Source organism: Pristiophorus japonicus, unplaced genomic scaffold (genome assembly GCF_044704955.1).
Source record: "Pristiophorus japonicus isolate sPriJap1 unplaced genomic scaffold, sPriJap1.hap1 HAP1_SCAFFOLD_58, whole genome shotgun sequence".
Classification (NCBI taxonomy): Eukaryota; Metazoa; Chordata; class Chondrichthyes; family Pristiophoridae; genus Pristiophorus; species Pristiophorus japonicus.
Window position 1 is genome coordinate 4,132,864 of NW_027254488.1, and position 19,574 is coordinate 4,152,437.

The 19,574-nt window shown below is 45.9% G+C and overlaps 2 non-coding genes across 2 annotated transcripts; one reads left to right on the top strand and one right to left on the bottom strand.

The window, feature by feature from the left end:
- Window positions 1–11,459: 11,459 nt before the first annotated feature.
- Window positions 11,460–11,531, bottom strand: trnaw-cca (transfer RNA tryptophan (anticodon CCA)). Its single transcript has one exon. It is a non-coding gene; the product is annotated as a tRNA-Trp (tRNA).
- Window positions 11,532–18,248: 6,717 nt separating this feature from the next.
- trnak-uuu (transfer RNA lysine (anticodon UUU)) lies at window positions 18,249–18,321 on the top strand. The gene has a single exon. It is a non-coding gene; the product is annotated as a tRNA-Lys (tRNA).
- Window positions 18,322–19,574: the final 1,253 nt, after the last annotated feature.

A 19,574-nucleotide genomic window follows, 5' to 3' on the forward strand; every position in this document is an offset into this window, starting at 1 on the left:
AGCATCAACTGCAAACTTCTTAATCATAACCCCTATATTCAAGTGTAGATCATTGATGTAAATTACAAAAAGCAAGGGTCCTAGTACTGAGCCCTGCGGAACCCCACTGGAAACATCTTTCCAGTCGCAAAAACACCCATCAACCATTACCCTTTGCTTCCTGCCTCCGAGCCAGTTTTGGATCTAACTTGCCACTTTGCCCTGGATTCCATGGGCTTTTACTTTTGTGACCAGTCTGCCATGTGGGACCTTATCAAAAGCTTTGGTACAATCCATATACACTACATCACATGCTTTGCCTTCATCGACCCTCCTGGTTACCTCCCCAAAAAATTCAATCAAGTTTGTCAGACACGACCTTCCCTTAACAAATCTGTACTGACTGTCGTTGATTAATCCGTGTCTTTCTAAGTGAAGATTTATCCTGTCCTTTAGGTTTTTTCCAATAATTTTCCCACCACCGAGGTTAGGCTGACTGGCCTGTAAATACTCGGTCTATCCCTTTCTTCCTTCTTAAACAAAGGTACAACGTTAGCAGTCCTCCAGTCCTCTGGCACCATACCTGAAGCCAGAGAGGATTGGAAAATGATGGTCAAAGCCTCTGCTATTTCCTCTTTTGCTTCATTTAACAGCCTAGGATGCATTTCATCCGGGCCTGGGGATATCCACTTTCAAAGCTGCTAAACTCCTTAATACCTCATCTCTCACTATGTTTATTTCATCTAATATTTCACACTTCTTCTCCTCGATAGTAGTGTCTGCATCGCCCCTCTCTTTTGTGAAAACAGACGCCATGTATTCATTAAGAACCATCTCCACATCTTCCGCCTCCACACACCGATTACCCTCATGGTATCTAATAGACCCACCCTTTGTTTAGTTAGCCTCTTGTTCTTAATATATTTATAAAACATCGTGCATATGCTGGAGAAATAAAGAGCTGATGTTGAATTAAGACCTACTCGACTCGACTATTAGAAGAACCAGAGGTGGTCTCGGTAGAAAACCAACTGAGACAGTGCGGGCACATTTCACCCGGACGAGGTCCGGTCTTTGAAGTGTGACATCAACAGTCCCTCTCTTTTGTGAAAAAGAGGCAAAGTATTGATTAAGAATCATAGCCACGTCTTCTGCCTTCACACACAGATTTCCTTTGTGGTCTCTAATAGGCTCCACTCTTTCTCCAGTTATCCTCTTACACTTAATGTCTTTGTGTTTGTGTTTTTCCTGATTTTACTTGTCAACATTTTTTCATGCTCTCTCTTTGCCTTCCTGATATATTTTTTAATTGCATCCCTGCACTTCTTATATTCCTTTAGAGTTTCTGCACTTGGTGGTCTCACAATTGTACAGTTGTAGCAGGATTTCCCTGCTTTTATACTCCATCCCCCTTGTCATAAAGACTAACATTCCATTTGCCTTCCTAATTACTTGCTGTACCTGCATACTAACCTTTTGTGTTTCATGTACAAGGACCCCCAGGTCCCTCTGCACCACAGCATTTCGTAATCTCTCCCCATTTAAATAATTATTTGCTTTTTTATTATTGCTACCACAGTGGATAACCTCATATTTCCCACATTATACTCCATCTGACAAATTTCTGCCCACCCAGTGAGCCTATCAATATCGCTTTGCAGATTGTTTGCGTCCTCCTCACAACTTGCTTTCCCACCTATCTTTGTATCATCAGCAAACTTGGCGACATTACAAACATGCAGAGCACAGAACAAATTATTGACGGATTGACTTTCTCTCAGTTAGCATTTCTTTCATTGTGTAAAAGAAGATTATCGATTCATTAATTATATTATCCCATGAAAACAAAATAAAAGCATAACAAAAATAATTGGCACATTTGAAAGGAACATTTTTGTTTTGTGCAGTTTCGGTCAGAGAAATGTTTGTGAAAGGAATGTTTTGCAGAAACGGTTTCAGCATTTCAGCTTGTCGCTGAACACTTCTCTCTGGGCACTGCACGAAGCAGCAGTTTCTTTAGTGTAGCGGTTATCATGTTCGCCTCACCCGCGAAAAATCCCTGGTTCGAGCCCAAATGAAAATGTTATTTTTGTAAAAAAAACTAATTTTAATTGTTCATTCCCTCCTTCCGTCCTGTAAACTTCTCTGATTCCATGATGAGCAATGAGCATTTAAAACCAGCCTCCTAAAATACAGACTGTGTAAAATCAGAAAGGGAATAAAACTTCCTCAATGATTAAAGTTTCACAAATTATAAAAAGGAAGTTGTTGAAGTTTCGACTAACCCTCAGTGATCATGTTAGCATTTCTTTCATTCTGCTCAACAATGCTGTCGGTTAATACCAGCAGATCTAAGCCGCATTTCAAACCCGGAAACAACTCATTCATTATTCACCCTTCCCAGTTCCAGTGCACAGAGGGTTATTTATACTCCATCCCAGAAACTCAAGTACAACTTCTGACATTCCTTCTTTCTAATTATCAACGCATTTGTTTTGACACCAGTCTGAAGTGCTTTGGGTCATCTGTGTAATTTAATTAAATTACTTCACTTCGTGGTAGCAAAATTACTTCCCTAACTGGGAATCGAACCCTGGTAACTGAAGTGATTGGAAAGGTTTTGTGAAGCATTTCAATATGCCCTGCAAAAATCTCGCACTGCTAATTTAAAAACACGGTTGCAATTTGTTTCAGTGTGAAAGAAGAGGATTGAAAATGACAACAAAAACACCAGGCAGCAAGTGCATTAAGACAAATTCAAACGTTTCACAAAGTTCGTACTCCGAATCAAAGGCTGAGCTAAAGTGGGCACTGACCAATAGTTAAGAAACATCTCATTATAAACGATGAGCCCACAAATATCAGGAACAGTGCAGTCTGGACAATATCAAACCCCTCCTTCCTTATTCAACAGACACATGAACGGCAGACAGACGCCACAAATTTTAATTAAAGAGCGAAATATAAGCCACATTTAATTTCCAAATCCTTTCACGATGAAATTCTTTCACTTTATTTCAAATCTTACTGCGTTGATTCTGAAAATGAGCACCATGTGATTTTATCTTTAATACTGATTCTATTTTCTGAGCACGGTAGGAATTACCGCTCCAGTTTTGAGCCCAATTTGACAAAAGTGCCCCAGATTCCTGGTGTCGTCAGCAAAGAATATTTAGAACCAGACTCCTAAAATAGTGTTTTATTATATTAGTTCACAGGATCTGGGTGTCACTGGCAAGGCCAGAATTTATTGCCCAACACTAATTGCCCTTGAGAAGGTGGTGGTGAGCCACCATCTTGAACCGCTGCAGTCCGCGTGGTGAAGGTGCTCCCACAGAGCTGTTAGGGAGGGAGTTCGAGACTTTTAACCCAGTGACGATGAAGGAACGACCGATATATTTCCAAGTCAGGATGGTGTGTGACTAAATCTAACAATGGCTGGTGTCACAGGCACAAAACATTTTAAAGCAATGTCCTAAAATGCAGTGTGCAAAATGAGACAAGATAATAATTCATAGAAACGTAGAAACATAGAAAATAGGTGCAGGAGTAGGCCATTCGGCCCTTTGAGCCTGCATCGCCATTCAATGAGTTCATGACTGAACATGCAACTTCAGTACCCCATTTCTGCTTTCTCGCCATACCCCTTGATCCCCCTCGTATTATGGACAACATCAAACTCGTTTTTGAATATATTTAGTGAATTGGCCTCAACAACTTTCTGTGGTAGAGAATTCCACAGGTTCACCACTGTCTGGGTGAAGAAGTTTCTCCTCATCTCGGTCCTAAATGGCTTACCCCTTATCCTTAGACTGTGACCCTTGCTTCTGGACTTCCTCAACATTGGAAACATTCTTCCTGCATCTAACCTGTCGAACCCCGTCAGAATTTTAAACGTTTCTGAGATCCCCTCTCATTCTTCTGAACTCCAGTGAATACAAGCCCAGTTGATCCAGTCTTTCTTGATCGGTCAGTCCCGCCATCCTGGGAATCAGTCTGGTGAACCTTCACTGCACTCCCTCAATAGCAAGAATGTCCTTCCTCAAGTTAGGAGACCAAAACTGTACACAATACTCCAGGTTCGGCCTCACCAAGGCCCTGTTCATCTGTAGTAACACCTCCCTGCCCCTTTACTCAAATCCCCTCGCTATGAAGGCCAACATGCCATTTGCTTTCTTAACCGCCTGCTGCACATGCATGCCAACCTTCAATGACTGATGTACCATGACACCCAGGTCTTGTTGCACCTTCCCTTTTCCTAATCTGTCACCATTCAGATAATAGTCTGTCTCTCTGATTTTACCACCAAAGTCGATAACCACACATTTATCCACATCATACTTCAACTGCCATGCATTTGCCCACACATGACATTCAAAGCAGGGAAAGTACTGTCGAAAATGGGGCTGTATAAAATTAACGTGAATATTTTTCTGCCTGACAGGGTTTTGGAAGCAGATTTAATAGTAACTTTCCAAAGGGAAATATAGTTGAAAAAGAAACATTTGCAGGGTGCTGGGGAATGGGACTAATGGACATTTCTTTCACAGAGCCAGTACAGATAACAACATAAAAAATCGGAGCTGTAGTAGGCCATACGGCCCCTCAAGCCTGCTCCACCATTCAATGTGATCATGACTGATCGTCGATCTCAACTCCACTTTCCCGCTCGATCTCCCGATCCCTTGATTCCGTAAGACTCCAAAAATCTATCGAACGCAGCCTTGAATATATTCAGAGACTCAGCATCCACAGGCCTTTGGGGCAGATAATTCCACAGATTCATAACCCTCTGAGTGAAGAAATTCCTCCTCATCTCTGTGTTAAATGGCCGACCTCTTAACCTGAGACTGTGCCCCCTCTCCAGATACTCCAGACCGGAGGATAAAACCTCTCAGCATCTATCCTGTCAATCCCCTTCAGAATATTGTGTGTTTCAATGAGATCACCTCTCATTCTTCTAAACTACCGGAGAGTATAGTCCCATTCTACGCAATCTCTCAACTTATGACAGTCCTCTCATCCCAGGAATCAATCTGGTCAACCTTCGTTGTACCACCTCCCAGGCAAGTGTATCCTTACTCAGATAAGGAGACCAAAACTGTGTGCAGTATTCCAGGTGTGGTCTCACCAGGGCCCTGTACAATTGTAGCAAGACTTCCTTACTCTTGTACTGTGGGCTATATATTCGGTACTATGGGGCAACTGCAAACAGTGCTCCCTGGTAGCCTCGTGGTTAGGGTTTGGTGCTCTCATTGCTGTGGTCAGGGTTTGATTTTCGGTCAGGGAAAGCATTGTTACAGAGCAAGTTGATTAAAAATAATTCAAGTCGGTGAAATACTGAATAATTGTTTCAATCAGCATTAATGCACCTACATAGAAACATAGAAACGTAGAAACATAGAAAATAGGTGCAGGAGTAGGCCATTCGGCCCTTCTATTCTGCACCGCCATTCAATGAGTTCATGGCTGAACATACAACTTCAGTACCCCATTCCTGCTTTCTCACCATACCCCTTTATTCCCTTAGTAATAAGGACTTCATCTAACTCCTTTTTGAATATATTCAGTGAACTGGCCTCAACAACTTTCTGTGGTAGAAAATTCCACAGGTTCACCACTCTCTGGGTGAAGACATTCCTCCTCATCTCGGTCCTAAATGGCTTACACCTTATCCTTAGACTGTGTCCCCTGGTTCTGGACTTCCCCAACATTGGGAACATTCTTCCTGCATCTAACCTGTCTAACCCCATCAGAATTTTAAACGTTTCTATGAGGTCCCCTCTCATTCTTCTGAACTCCAGTGAATACAAGCCCAGTTGATCCAGTTTTTCTTGAGAGATCAGTCCCGCCATCCCGGGAATCAGTCTGGTGAACCTTCGCTGCACTCCCTCAATCGCAAGAATGTCCTTCCTCAGGTTAGGAGACCAAAACTGTACACAATACTCCAGGTGTGGCCTCACCAAGGCCCTGTACAACTGGAGCAACACCTCCCTGCCCCTGTACTCAAATCCCCTCGCTATGAAGGCCAACATGCCATTTGCTTTCTTAACCGCCTGCTGTATCTGCATGCCAACCATCAATGACTGATGTACCATGACACCCAGGTCTCTCTGCACCTCCCCTTTTCCTAATCTGTCACCATTCAGATAATAGTCTGTTTCTCTGTTTTTACCACCAAAGTGGATAACCTCACATTTATCCACATTATACTTCATCTGCCATGCATTTGCCCACTCACCTAACCTATCCAAGTCGCTCTGCAGCCTCATAGCATCCTCCTCGCAGCTCACACTGCCACCCAACTTAGTGTCATCCGCAAATTTGGAGATACTACATTTAATCCCCTCGTCTAAATCATTAATGTACAGTGTAAACAGCTGGGGCCCCAGCACAGAACCATGCGGTACCCCACGAGTCACTGCCTGCCATTCTGAAAAGTCCCCATTTACTCCTACTCTTTGCTTTCTGTCTGACAACCAGTTCTCAATCCATGTCAGCACACTACCCCCAATCCCATGTGCTTTAACTTTGCACATTAATCTCTTGTGTGGGACCTTGTCGAAAGCCTTCTCAAAGTCCAAATATACCACATCAACTGGTTCTCCCTTGTCCACTCTACTGGAAACATCCTCAAAACATTCGAGAAGATTTGTCAAGCATGATTTCCCTTTCACAAATCCATGCTGACTTGGACCTATCATATCACCTCTTTCCAAATGCACTGCTATGATTTCCTTAATAATTGATTCCATCATTTTACCCACTACCGATGTCAGGCTGACCGGTCTATAATTCCCTGTTTTCTCTCTCCCTCCTTTTTTAAAAAGTGGGGTTACATTGGATACCCTCCACTCGATAGGAACTGATCCAGAGTCAATGGAATGTTGGAAAATGACTGTCAATGCATCCACTATTTCCAAGGCCACTTCCTTAAGTACTCTGCGATGCAGTCCATCAGGCCGTGGGGATTTATCGGCCTTCAATCCCATCAGTTTCCCCAACACAATTTCCCGACTAATAAAGATTTCCCTCAGTTCCTCCTCCTTACTAGACCCTCCGACCCCTTTTATATCCGGAAGGTTGTTTGTGTCCTCCTCAGTGAATACCGCACCAAAGTACTTGTTCAATTGTATTGCACACTGAAGGAAATACAAATATATTTGCCCAGCGACTGTTGAATTTTAATAACTTTTTATACAACAGTAGAATCAGCAGAAAAACAGGATATTCGCCCATAGTACTTATCTAAGGAAGGATATACTTGCCTTGGAGATGGTGCAACAGAGGTTCAACAGATTGATTCCTGGGATGAGAGGGCTGTCCTATGATGAGAGATTGTGTAGAATATGCCGATTCTCTCTGGAGTTTCGAAGAATGGCAGGTGATCTCGTTGAAACGGACAATATTCTGAAGGGGATTGACAGGGTAGATGTTGACAGGGTAGATGTTGAGAAGCCCGGCTAGCTCAGTCGGTAGAGCATGAGACTCTTAATCTCAAAGCCCCATGTTAGTCGATTACTGTTCCTTAAAATGTATGTTGCTTTCATGGGAAAACATCATTAATGAACCCATAATCTTCTATTATTTAGAGATATTTAGAGGGCATCTTTCAATGCTTCACAAAACTATTCCTTCCGTTACAGCCACCCGGGATCGTTTCCCGGTTTGGGAAGTAACTTTGATATCACCGTTTGGAATTGAAGTGGAGTAATTTTATGAAGTTCGATGGATGTCCCAAAGCACTTCAGAGTGGTGTCAAAACAAATGAGTTTGCAATTAAAAACACTGAATGTCAGGAGTGGGATTTGAAGCCGTTGGGTTGAGCGGTCTGTGTCGTCGCCTCACAGTCGAGTTGGGCGGTTGGTTTTTCAGGTGTTGTGCTGGATCCAACTTCGGGGCCATGAGGGATGTCGATCGCTGGAGGTTGGAGCTATTCCCAGCTCCAAGTGATCTTTTTCATCCACCTTCTTCCAAATAGCTTTGGACCATCCCCAGCAACGATCCACAAATGTAACCTGTGCATCTCGCCGCCATGGGACACCTGGACATCCACGCTGCCAACGACTGGGATGTATCGTTTGTTTAGGTCAGCAGTTTCACTTCGATCGGGATCATTTTAGGTCGTTCGATTGGATTGTCCCAGAGTTTCTCAAAGGCCGCCTGATTCATCAGTGACTGGCTCGCCCCTATGCCCACCTCCACCGTGACTGGAACATCGTTGACTTCAACTTCCATTTTCACCAGGGAACTCTCAGTGGTGCAGGTAAACACTCCGTACACATCATCGTCGCTGGACTCCGGATGATCAGCCAACTCTTCATCGACTCGGTGAGTATGATTTCTCTTGCATATTCGCTGGAGGTGGCCCTTCATGTTACAGCCTTTGCAAGTATAGTCTTTATAGCGGCACTGGTCGGCCCTGTGATTTCCTCCACAGCGCCAGCATGGGGTTGGCCGGTTGGCCCCATGTGGCGGACTCAGGATTGTGGGACTCGGGGTTCTGTTCTCTCTTCCCTGAGAGAGACTGCTAGCAGCAGCCCTGCCTCTAAAAGGCACCTTTCGGTTCACAGTACTTGCTGGGTTAGAGTCCTGGGGGTGAGACATCCACTTGGAATCGCAGGCCGAGATCATGAATGCCTGGCTCACGTTAATTGCCTTCTGCAGGGTGACCGTGGTGTCCACAGAGAGCAGTCTGTGGAGAAGGCCCTCGTGACCGATTCCAATAACAAAGATGTCCCTTAGTGCTTCGGTGAGGTGATCGCTAAAATCACATGGTGCAGCCAATCGTCTCAGGTCTGCAGCATATTTTGCAATTTCTTGGCCTTCGGATCCACCGGTGGGGAGAGAACCGGTGTCTGGCTGTGAGGATGCCCTCTTTCGGTTTGAGCTGTTCCTGTACCAGCGTTACGAGCTCCAGATATGTTATTGTCTTCTCTGGGACTAGCAGGTCCCTGACAAGGCCATAGACGGTGGACCCACAACTGCTGAGCAGGATAGCTCTGCACTTATCAGCCAGCGAGGTCGGGTCGTCTCCCCCCACGCCATTCGCAATAAAGAAGTGTTCGAGCCTTTCCACAAAGGCCTCCCAATCTTCCCCATTGGCGAATTGTTCAAACGTGCCAAGGTTAGCCATTGTCACATGGAAATTCGTATTCTCGTCACCAGTTATTGTGTCTGTAAGCACTCTAGTAATGACTCCACGAGGCAAGGTATTGTACTTGAACTGTGGTGACCTTAGTCCACTTATTGCAGCTCCTGAGTGAGGGTACAGTACTGTGAGCTCCCTTTTATACCTGGTTACCTGTCGTGTAAAGGTGACCTTGAGGTCTCCACCAGTTGCACCCTCTGGTGGTACAAGCATAGTGCATACAGTGTGAAGATACATCCAGTGGTCTTATGTAATTGTACATTGAGTGTACAGGGTGTATACTTATTTTATGCATGCACAACAAAGATCATCAGTTAATTAATGGTGTTTTCCCGTGAAAGCAGGATAAAATTTGTCAATGATTTAATTTCTGCATTTGGAAAGACATGGGTTAATCACGGATAGTCAGCATGGATTTGTTCAGGGAAGGTCTTGTCTGGCTCACTTGATTGAATTTTTTGAGGATCTAACCAACAGGATCGATGAGGGCAGTGCGTATGATGTAGTGTTTCAGGATTTTAGCAAAGCTTTCGCCAAGTTCCCACATGGAAGACTGGTCACGAAAGTAAAAGCCCATGGGACCAGGGCAAAGTGGCAAGTTGGATCCAAAATTGGCTCAGAGGCAGGAAGCAAAGGGTAATGTTTGATGGGAGTGTTTGGGACTGGAAGGATGGTTCCAGTGGGGTTCCACAGCGCTCAGTGCTAGGTCCCTGGCTTTTAGTGGCAACATCAATGATCTAAACTTAAATATAGGAGGTATGATTGCAACGTTTTCAGGTGATACTAATTTAATCCAGAGGTGTGAGCCTGTGCATTTGGGGAGGGCAAACAAGGAAAGAAACACACATTAAATGGTCCGACATTGAGAAGTGTGGAAGAACAAAGGGACCTTGGAGTGCATGTCCACAGATCCCTGAAGGTAGCAGGCCAATTGGATAAGGTGGTTAGGAAGGTGCACGGAATGCTTGCCTTTATTGGCTGAGGCATGGGATAGAAGAGCAGGTTGGTTATGCTTGCAATGTATAAAACACTGGTTCGGCCACAGCTGGAGTATTGCATGTAGTTCTGGTCACTGTCTTACAGGAATTATGTGAATGTACGAGAGGGTACAGAGGAGATTTACGAGGATGTTGCCAGGCGTGGAGAATCTTAGCTATGAGGACAGATTGGATCGGCTGGGTTTGTTTTTATTGGAACAGAGGAGGCTGAGGGGAGACAACATTGAGATGTATAAAATTATGAGGGGCCTAGATATAGTGGATAGCAGAGGGGTCAACAACCAGGGGGCATATATTTAAAGTAATTGGTAGAAGGTTTAAAGAGGATTTGAAGGTAAAATTCTTCATGCAGAGATTTGTGGGGGTCAGGAACTCACTGCCTGAAAGAATGGCGGAGGCAGATACCACATGTAAAAAGTATTTGGATGTGCACCTGAAGTGCCGTAACCTGCAGGGTTATGGACCCAGAGCTGGAAAGTGGGATGAAGCTGGATCGCCTCTTGTTGGCCGGGGTGGAAGTGATGGGCCAAAATGGCCTCCTTATGTGCTGCAAACTTCTATCATTCTATAATTCTATGAAAAATGTAAATGTCCAATGTTGGTGTCGAAACCACGACCCTGAGATTAAAAGTCTTATATTTCACTGACTGAGCTCGCCAGGCTTCTGCCAAATATACCGTTCTCTCACTGATTGCAGACAGTCGCCTGTTGGCTCTGCCCCAGATGTTTAAACTTGCTGTCGAGGAACTGCAAGGATCTTCTTGAATGGTGGACCAGGCTCGAGGGGCCGAATGGCATACTCCAGCCCCTAATTCTTACATGCTTATCATCTTATGAAGTTTTCACAGGAGAACAAACTCGCCCCTGAGCATGCATGAGGAGAAAGCTACAGAAAATATTCCCGCCTGGTGAGCTTTCGCGTGTGAGGCGAACGTGTTAACCGCGACACTGCGGAAACATCTCCACTTTCAGCACCAGGTCAGCCGGAAATGTTAAGCGAGCAGGTGAACTGCTGAATCCCAGTTTTAAGGAGTTGGTCGTGGTGTCAAACAATGAGTTTCGCTTAATGATTAAAAATAATAAATGTCAGAAGTTGAATTCAAACCCACACCTCCAGAGGAAACTGCGATCTAATCACAGCACCTCAGACCGCTCGGCGATGTGTGTGGCCACCTGCAAGTTGATTTTGAACTGTTGTGTCCTGTCACATGAATTAAATGCGGGCAGCAGGCGTATCTCTGCCTGACACCGGGGAAACAATGAGACAGACCTTGGAACAAGGGTCTGGTTATTGCCAAACAGCAAAGAAAATATTAACTCTGAAAGAACAGTGACCCCGACGTGATTTGAACACGCAACCTTCTGATCTGGAGTCAGACGCGCTACCGTTGCGCCACGAGGCCGACACAATGTGTGTGAGATGTTCCTCTATATGAAGCTTTCACAATATAAGGGGCTTGAAATCCCCCGCCCATTCCCACCATGTGTCAGAAGCAACACTCACCTGCCAGTCACCGTTTGTTTTTTTCAACTTTTGTGTTGCGTTCATGGAAAAGCATCATTAATTAACCCGTCACCTTCTTTTGCACAATGAAAGAAATGCTAACTGAGGGACAGTCGATACTTCAATCATTTGTCCTGTGCTTTGCGGAGCGGGCAGGGAAGTGGACCTGAGTCCATGATCGCATCGGCCATGATCGTATTAAATGGCGGAGCAGGCTCGAGGGGCGTGTGGCCAACTCCTGCTCCTATTTGTTTTGTTCCTCTGTTCTTCAGCATGTTAACCCATTTTACACACTGTATTGCCGATGTCACCAGGAATCTGGGGCAACTTTTGTCAAATTTAACAGCACCGGTTATTCCTTCTTAGCGGAGAAAATAGAATCAGTCGTGAAGATAAAATCCCACGGTGCTCATTTTCAGATTCAACGCAGTAGGATTTCAAGTAAAGTGAAATAATTTTACAGTGAAAAGATTTGGAAGTTTTATTTGTATTTGTATCTTTAATTAAACTTTGTGGCATCTGACTCCCGTTCATGCCTCTGCTGAATAAGAAAGGAGGGTTTGACGTTGACCAGACTGCACTGCCCCTGATATTTGTGAGCTCATCCTTTATATTCAGTGGTTTATCGCCCTTTGATGGGCTGCAGTGTCGCGGATATCACGTTGGCCTCACACGTGAAAGGTCCCCGGTGGATCCGTTTTCTCTCACTGAAAGTTATCTATTTATTGGTTAAATAAAGAGCAATTCAGGAATAAGGGAGCCTTTTTACCAGGAGAATAAATAGCAAAATAAAAACAGCAAATGCTGGAATTCTCAGCAGGTCAGGCAGCATTTTCCAGGAGACTAAACTCTCCTCCAATTGTTCCCTTTTCGCAAGTTTAAACATAATGTTTCTACCCAGAATCAAACCGGGTACTTTTCACAGAAAGCAAATGTGATAACCACTGCACTACAGAAACATCTGGCACAGCAGCCCCAACAGAGGAGAGCTGACCAGTGAGCTCCCTCTGTGCTGATCGGGAATGTGTTGGCTCACGTTAAACAACTTCTGTCCCACTCTGAAAGTTCTCAATCCTTCTCCTCCGCTGCCCTTTACAGAAATATCACGGATCACCCAGCCACCGTGTTCACTTCCACATCCTCACAGTGGGGCCACAGAGGCTCCTACCGTCTCCCCGCGATCAGCGAACTCACCCAGTTTACTAAATTAAACCCCGAACACGTGGCCGGCAAAGGGCAGGAGAAGCCAGATAGTCTGTAAGCTCGGTCTATCGCAGAAAGTATTGGTATTCATGGTGAATACAGCAATTATTAATCTTCTCACAGACCTCAATTATTTTTATGCGATGAATTGATCGAGAATTGAAACCAGGTTAGTGCATCGGATCTTAACCCCTCGACCATCAGGGAAAAGTTATGATACATGTAGATATATTTATATATATTTAAATATGAACATGAATATCAACGGCTATCTGCCTAGATCTCATGGCGAACAGCAGGGCGTCTAACTTTGAGTGAGAGAAATTGTTCCACAGTGATACCCATTCATCTTTTGTTCCCTTTACAACGCTAGAAACTGAGACATGGGGAATAAATAGGGAAATAAAAGCACAGGGTTAAAGACAACAGGAAGAGAGAAGGGGAAAGATACTGCCCCCACCCAGAACTAATGCAGAAACCCCACTGCTGCGCTCGGGGTGGCCACCCACAGCCTGGATGCACTAACGGGAGAACACCAGCGGCAGGTCGGGGCCATAAAAGGAACGGCGAGCGGCCCTGGGAGCAGCTTGGAGGTCCCGGGAGAATACTCCAGGGAGCAGCGCGAGCCAGTGCAGGAGGGCGGCGGCAGCGAAGAGTGATGTCATCAAGGTCCAGGTCGGTCATTGGAGCGTGGGCAGATACAGCACGAGTGGCGAGATCGGGGCGAAGGAGCGGCGAGAGACTGTCGAGGGATGTGATCGGGGCCCAGCGGTGGCATGAGTTCAGGGCCAGGGGCCCAGGGTTAGCAGGGCCCAGCCCACACTGTGCACTAGGTCCGTGCAGCAGAGCTGGTCGCCTGTCGTCTTGGATAACCCTTGCCACTGGACCAAGACCTCGCACTATCAAGCCCGTGTGATGGCTTGGGTGCAACGGCCACTACACATTAAAAAAATCCACGCACAGATATCTTCCACCCTTCGGGATGTAGTTCGGGTCCTTCATTGAAACACCTGTGAACTCATCCTTTTTCGGCGTGGAAGCAAGTCATCCTCGTTTCGAGGGACCGCCTATGATGATGATGATGATGGATACATTAACGTCCCAACAGCTCATTGACTGCAGCAGTGGGACCGTGCGGCGCTTCAGAAAACATGTCGAAAAGGCATAGTCACTGATTCCGTCTCATGTGCTCCTCCGATCAAGAACAGCAACACACACTAAAAATGCTTCAATAATGGTTACATCTTATCTCCACATTTGCTAAGCAGGTGGTTTGTTGGTCGAGGGGTATGATTCTTGCTTTGTGGTTGTTACTTCAAATTTGCAGAAAAATTCTCGTTTGCGTTGAAATTTTGCAAAGAAGGACTTGCGTTTCTGCAGCGTCTGTCAGGAACTCATGACGGCCCAAAGTGCTTTACAGCCGTTGAGTTGCCTTTGAAATGTTGTCATGTGAGGAAAGATGTTCCCAAATTACCTCACATGCACCTCACCTCTTTGCAAACGAGTTCATAGAATCAAAGACGTTTACAGCACGGAAGGAGGCCATTTCGGCCCATCGTGTCCGCGCTGGCCAACAAGAGGCTCTCCAGCCGAATCCCACTTTCCAGCTCTTGGGCCATAACCCTGCAGGTTACGGCACTTTAGGTGCACATCCAAGCACTTTTAAAATGTGGTGAGGGTTTCTGCCTCTCCCACCCTTTCAAGCAGTGAGTTTCAGACCCCCACAACCCTCTGGGTGAAGAAACCTCCCCTCTAAACTTTCGACCAATTACTATAAATTTATGCCTCCTTGTTGTTGATCCCTCTACTAAGGGAAATAGGTCCTTTCTATCCACTATATCTCGGCCCCTCATAATTTTATACACCTCAATGAGGTCTCCCCTCAGGCTCTGTTCCATGGAAACCAAATCCAGCCTATCTAATCTGTCCTCAAGGCGAAGATTCTCCACTCCCGGCAACATCCTCATAAATCTCCTCTGCACCATCTTCAGTGCAATCATGTCCTTCCTGTAATATGGCGACCAGAACTGCACGCAGTACTCCAGCTGTGACCAAACCTGCCCCACCGACCCCATCTCTTGTATTCTATGCCTCGGCTAATAAAGGCAAGCATTCCATATTTCTTCTCAACCACCTTAGCTACCTGGCCTGCTACTTTCAGTGATCTGTGGACATGCACTCGCTGGATTCTGGGGAGGACCCAGCAGATTGGAAAACTGCAAATGTAATGCCACTATTTAAAAAAGGAGGCAGACAAAAAGCAGGAAACTATAGACCAGTTAGCCTAACATCTGTGGTTGGGCAAATGTTGGAATCCATTATTAAAGAAGCAGTAGCAGGACATAGAAACATTGAAACATAGAAAATAGGTGCAGGAGTAGGCCATTCGCCCCTTCGAGCCTGCACCACTATTCAATAAGATCATGGATGATCATTCAGGTCAGTACCCCTTTCCTGCTTTCTCTCCATACCCCTTGATCACTTCAGCCATAAGGGCCACATCTAACTCCCTCTTGAATATATCTAACAAACTGACATCAACAACTCTGCGGCAGAGAATTCCACAGGTTAACAACTCTCTGAGCGAAGAAGTTTCTCCTCATCTCAGACCTAATTGGCTTACCCCTTATCCCTTAGATTCTGACCCCTGGTTCTGGACTTCCCCAACATCGAGACCTGTCCAGTCCCGTCAGAATTGTATATGTTTCCATGAGATCCCCTCTCATTCGTCCAAACTCCAGTGATCTCTCGATCCCTTGATTCCCCGAGACTCGAAAAATCTATCTAACGCAGCCTTGAATATATTCAGAGACTCAGCATCCACAGGCCTGTGGGGCAAAGAATTCCAAAGATTCATATCCCTCTGAGTGAAGAAATTCCTCCTCATCTCTGTCTTAAATGGCCGACCCCTTAACCTGAGACTCTGCCCCCTGGTTCTAGACACTCCAGCTCGGGGAAAACAACCCTCACCATCTACCCTGTCAATCCCCTTCAGAATATTGTGTGTTTCAATGAGATCACCTCTCATTCTTCTAAACTCCGGAGAGTATAGGCCCATTCTACACAATCTCTCAACTTAAGACAGTCCTCTCATCCCAGGAATCAATCTGGTGAACCTCTGTTGTACCACCTCCTAGGCAATTATTTCCTTCCTCAAATAAGGAGACTAAAACTGTGCGCAGTACTCCAGGTGTGGTCTCAACAGGGCCCTGTACAATTGTAGCAAGACTTCCTTACTCTTGTACTGTGGGCTATATATTAGGTACTATGGGCCGAGTGCCCTGTTTTTTTTGCTGATTCGATGGTTGTATAAAAAGTTAGTAAAATTGACAGTTGCTCGGCAAACATATTTGTATCACTTCAGTGTACTCCTTACTCTTCAAGGGCTAGATTTTCCCCAAGCAGTTTTGTCGGCACACTGACCTCAAGCGCACCGACTTTGCTCGCTGGAAACGGCTCGGGGAAAAACTCGCCCCATCCTGGCCGCTGTGTACAGTCCCCGGAGTCCTGGCGTGGTGTCGATGGTGAAGTGGGGGGCGGAGCCAAATGCCTGCACCGAAAACACTGCCGGCACCTTCGCGCATGGGCAGTAGGGAGAGAAAACTTGGCACTCTGCCATTTTTAAACAGTGTCAAACCCGATGAAAAGCACAGCAGCTTCTCAGCTTCTCCGGTCGCTCGGCGGGCTCTCCCCCCATCCCTCCCCGATAAAACGCTCAGCTCCAGCAGCTGCAACTTCTCCGGTCCACAAGCTCACACTTCTCCGGTGTGTCTTCCCTCCCCTATCCCAGGGATATCGGGACCGAGTGTAATGGAGCCAAGTTTGCTGATGATACAAAGATGGGTGGGAAAGCAAATTATGACACAGCAAAGAAAATCTCAATTCCGGAAGAACAATATGGAAAAGTGCAGTGACCCCGACGTGATATAAACACGCAGCCTTCTGATCTGGAGTCAGACACACTACCGTTACACCACGAGGTCTACAGTGCAGAGTGCCCATGTTTGTATACATGAAGGTTCCTGAAACATAGTTTCATTTACCCTGCATTGGTGCAATGAAAGGGCTTTAAAATCCCCGGCCACTCCCACCGTGGGTCAGACAGCATCAGAAGCAGTGCCTACCTGTCACTCACACTCTCACGCCCGCTTTCATCACCTGCTGCCCGCGGACAGCAGCAAATCCAGTTCATCATCATCATCGGCAGTCCCTCGAAGCGAGGATGACTTGCTTCCACACCAAAAAAGGATGAGTTCACAGGTGTTTCAATGATGGACCTAATATTCCAGGTCCCGAACTGTATGTTGAAGGGTGGAAGATGCCTGTGCGTGGATTTTTTTAACGTGGGGTGGCCGTTGCACCCCTGCCATCACACGGGCTTGACAGAGCGAGGTCTTGGTCCAGTGGCAAGGGTTATCCAAGACGACTGGAGACCAGCTCTGCTGCACGGACCCAGAGCCCCCACATATCGCAGTGTGGGCTGGCTCGTGCTGCCGCTGGGCCCCTGGCCCTGAACTCACGCCGCCCCTGGGCCCCGATCACATCCCTCCACAGTCTCTCGCTGCTCCTGCTGTACCTGCCCACGCTCCAATCACCGATCTGGACTTTGATGACATCACACTTCGCTGCCGTCACCCTCCTGCACCAGCTCGCGCTGTACCTTGCCGTGGTACACCACCACGCTGCTCCCAGGCCGCCGCTCACCGCTCCATTTATGGCCCCGACCTGCCGCTGGTGTTCTCACACAGGTCGGGGCCTCCACGCTGCTCCCAGCAAATCCAGTTACACCCCGTGTCACCGCACAATTCTCAGCTGTGATTGCAAGCTGACTATATTTAAAGCTATCGCAGAGGCTGCAAGCAGTGTTCCCTGGTCGTCTAGTGGTAAGGATTTGGTGTTCTCACTGCTGTGGTCTGGGTTTGATTCCTGGTCAGGGAAAGCATTTTTACAAAACAAGCTGACAAATATATTTCAAGTCTGTGAGATCCTGAATAATTGTTATCATCATTAATCCACCCACATGTGTTGCACACTGAAGGAAATACAAATATGTTTGCTGAGTGACTGTTGAATTTTTACAACTTTTTATACAACAGTAGAATCAGCAGAAAAACAGGATATTCGGCCCATAGTCCAAGAGTAAGGAAGTCTTGCTCCAATTGTGCAGGGCCCTGGTGAGACCACACCTGGAGTACTGCGCACAGTTTTGGTCTCCTTTTCTGAGGAAGGATACACTTGCCTGAGAGGTGGTACAACGGAGGTTCACCAGATCGATTCCTGGGATGAGAGGACTGTCCTATGGTGAGAGATTGTGTAGAATATGCCGATACTTGCTGGAGTTTCGAAGAATGAGAGGTGATCTCATTGAAACAGGCAATATTCTGAAGGGGATTGACAGGAGAGCTGTTGAGAAGCCCGGCTCGCTCAGTCGGTAGAGCATGAGACTTTTAATCTCAGGGTCGTGGGTTCGAGCCCCACGTTGGGCGTTTACTTTTCATTAAACTTTTATGTTGCTTTCGCGGGTAAATATCATTAATGAACCCATGATCTTCTTTTGCACAATGATAAAAATGCGAACTGAGGGAGAGTTGCTAATTTAATCAAATATTGAAAGCAGTGCCTCAGACCGCTCGGCCGTCCTTACTGTTAGATGCTCCAGTTACAAGTTATTACTCTGGAAAGTTTCAGACCGGGCGCTTGTTCAGGGCTGCTGGAAGGCCCAGTGACCGGGATAACCTCTCCCCCGGGGTTTTCCTGAGCCTGTGCTCGGTGCACGGGGAGCTTTGGCCCGGGTCTGAGGAAGCTTGCATCCCAGGGATGGACAATAACCCTCTGAGCTCTGGAACTGGGGAAAAGCGAATAATTAATGAGTTGTTTGCGGGTTTCAAATGCAGCTTAGATCTGCTGGTATAAATCGATAGTGTTGTTTCACAGAATGAAAGAAATGCTGACAGGGACAGTCAAAACTTCAATAAGTGAACTTTAATAATTCATGAAACTTTAATCCTTGATGAAGTTTTATCCCCGATCTGATTTTACACAATCTGTATTTGAGGAGACTGGTTTAAATGTGCATTGCTCATGCAACAATGTATCCAAAACAGCTTTTATTTAATTTTATTGCAGACAAGTTTTTGTTTGAGAAATAATGTTTCTGCGCAGGCTTGAACCGGGAACTTTTCACGTGTGAGGGAAATGTGATCGCCTCCACACGACAGAAATTGCTGCTGAGCTCAGTGCCCAGAGAGAAGTGTTCAGGAACAAGCTGAAATGCTCAATCCCTCTCTCTGCAAAAAGTTCCTTTCACAAACATTTCTCTGACCAGAACGGCACCAAACAACAATGTCCTCCTTTTAAAGTCATTAAACTCCCCAATTTCTTCGTCTGCAATTTTAAGGACAAGGACTGAAAGCGCTTTGCGACCAGAAAATTGCAGGAAACCCCTGTGGCTAATGACAGGGCTTTTGATGGTTGATTTCTGTACACATCTTGTGTTATGTTTTTAACCCATGACAACCTGTACACACCACCACCAGAGGGCCTAACTGTCGGAGTCCCAAGGGATCCCAGTATCCCTTGGGAGCACAGTATGTAAGCAGGCCACCCATGAGGTACCTGTACTCTGGAGTCTTATTAAAGGAGCTAAGGTCACACTTACTCAGTGTTCACAATACTAAGTTTCATCCTTTATTATGAGCGTATCAATTGGCGACGAGACAATGAACAACCACGCAAAAAT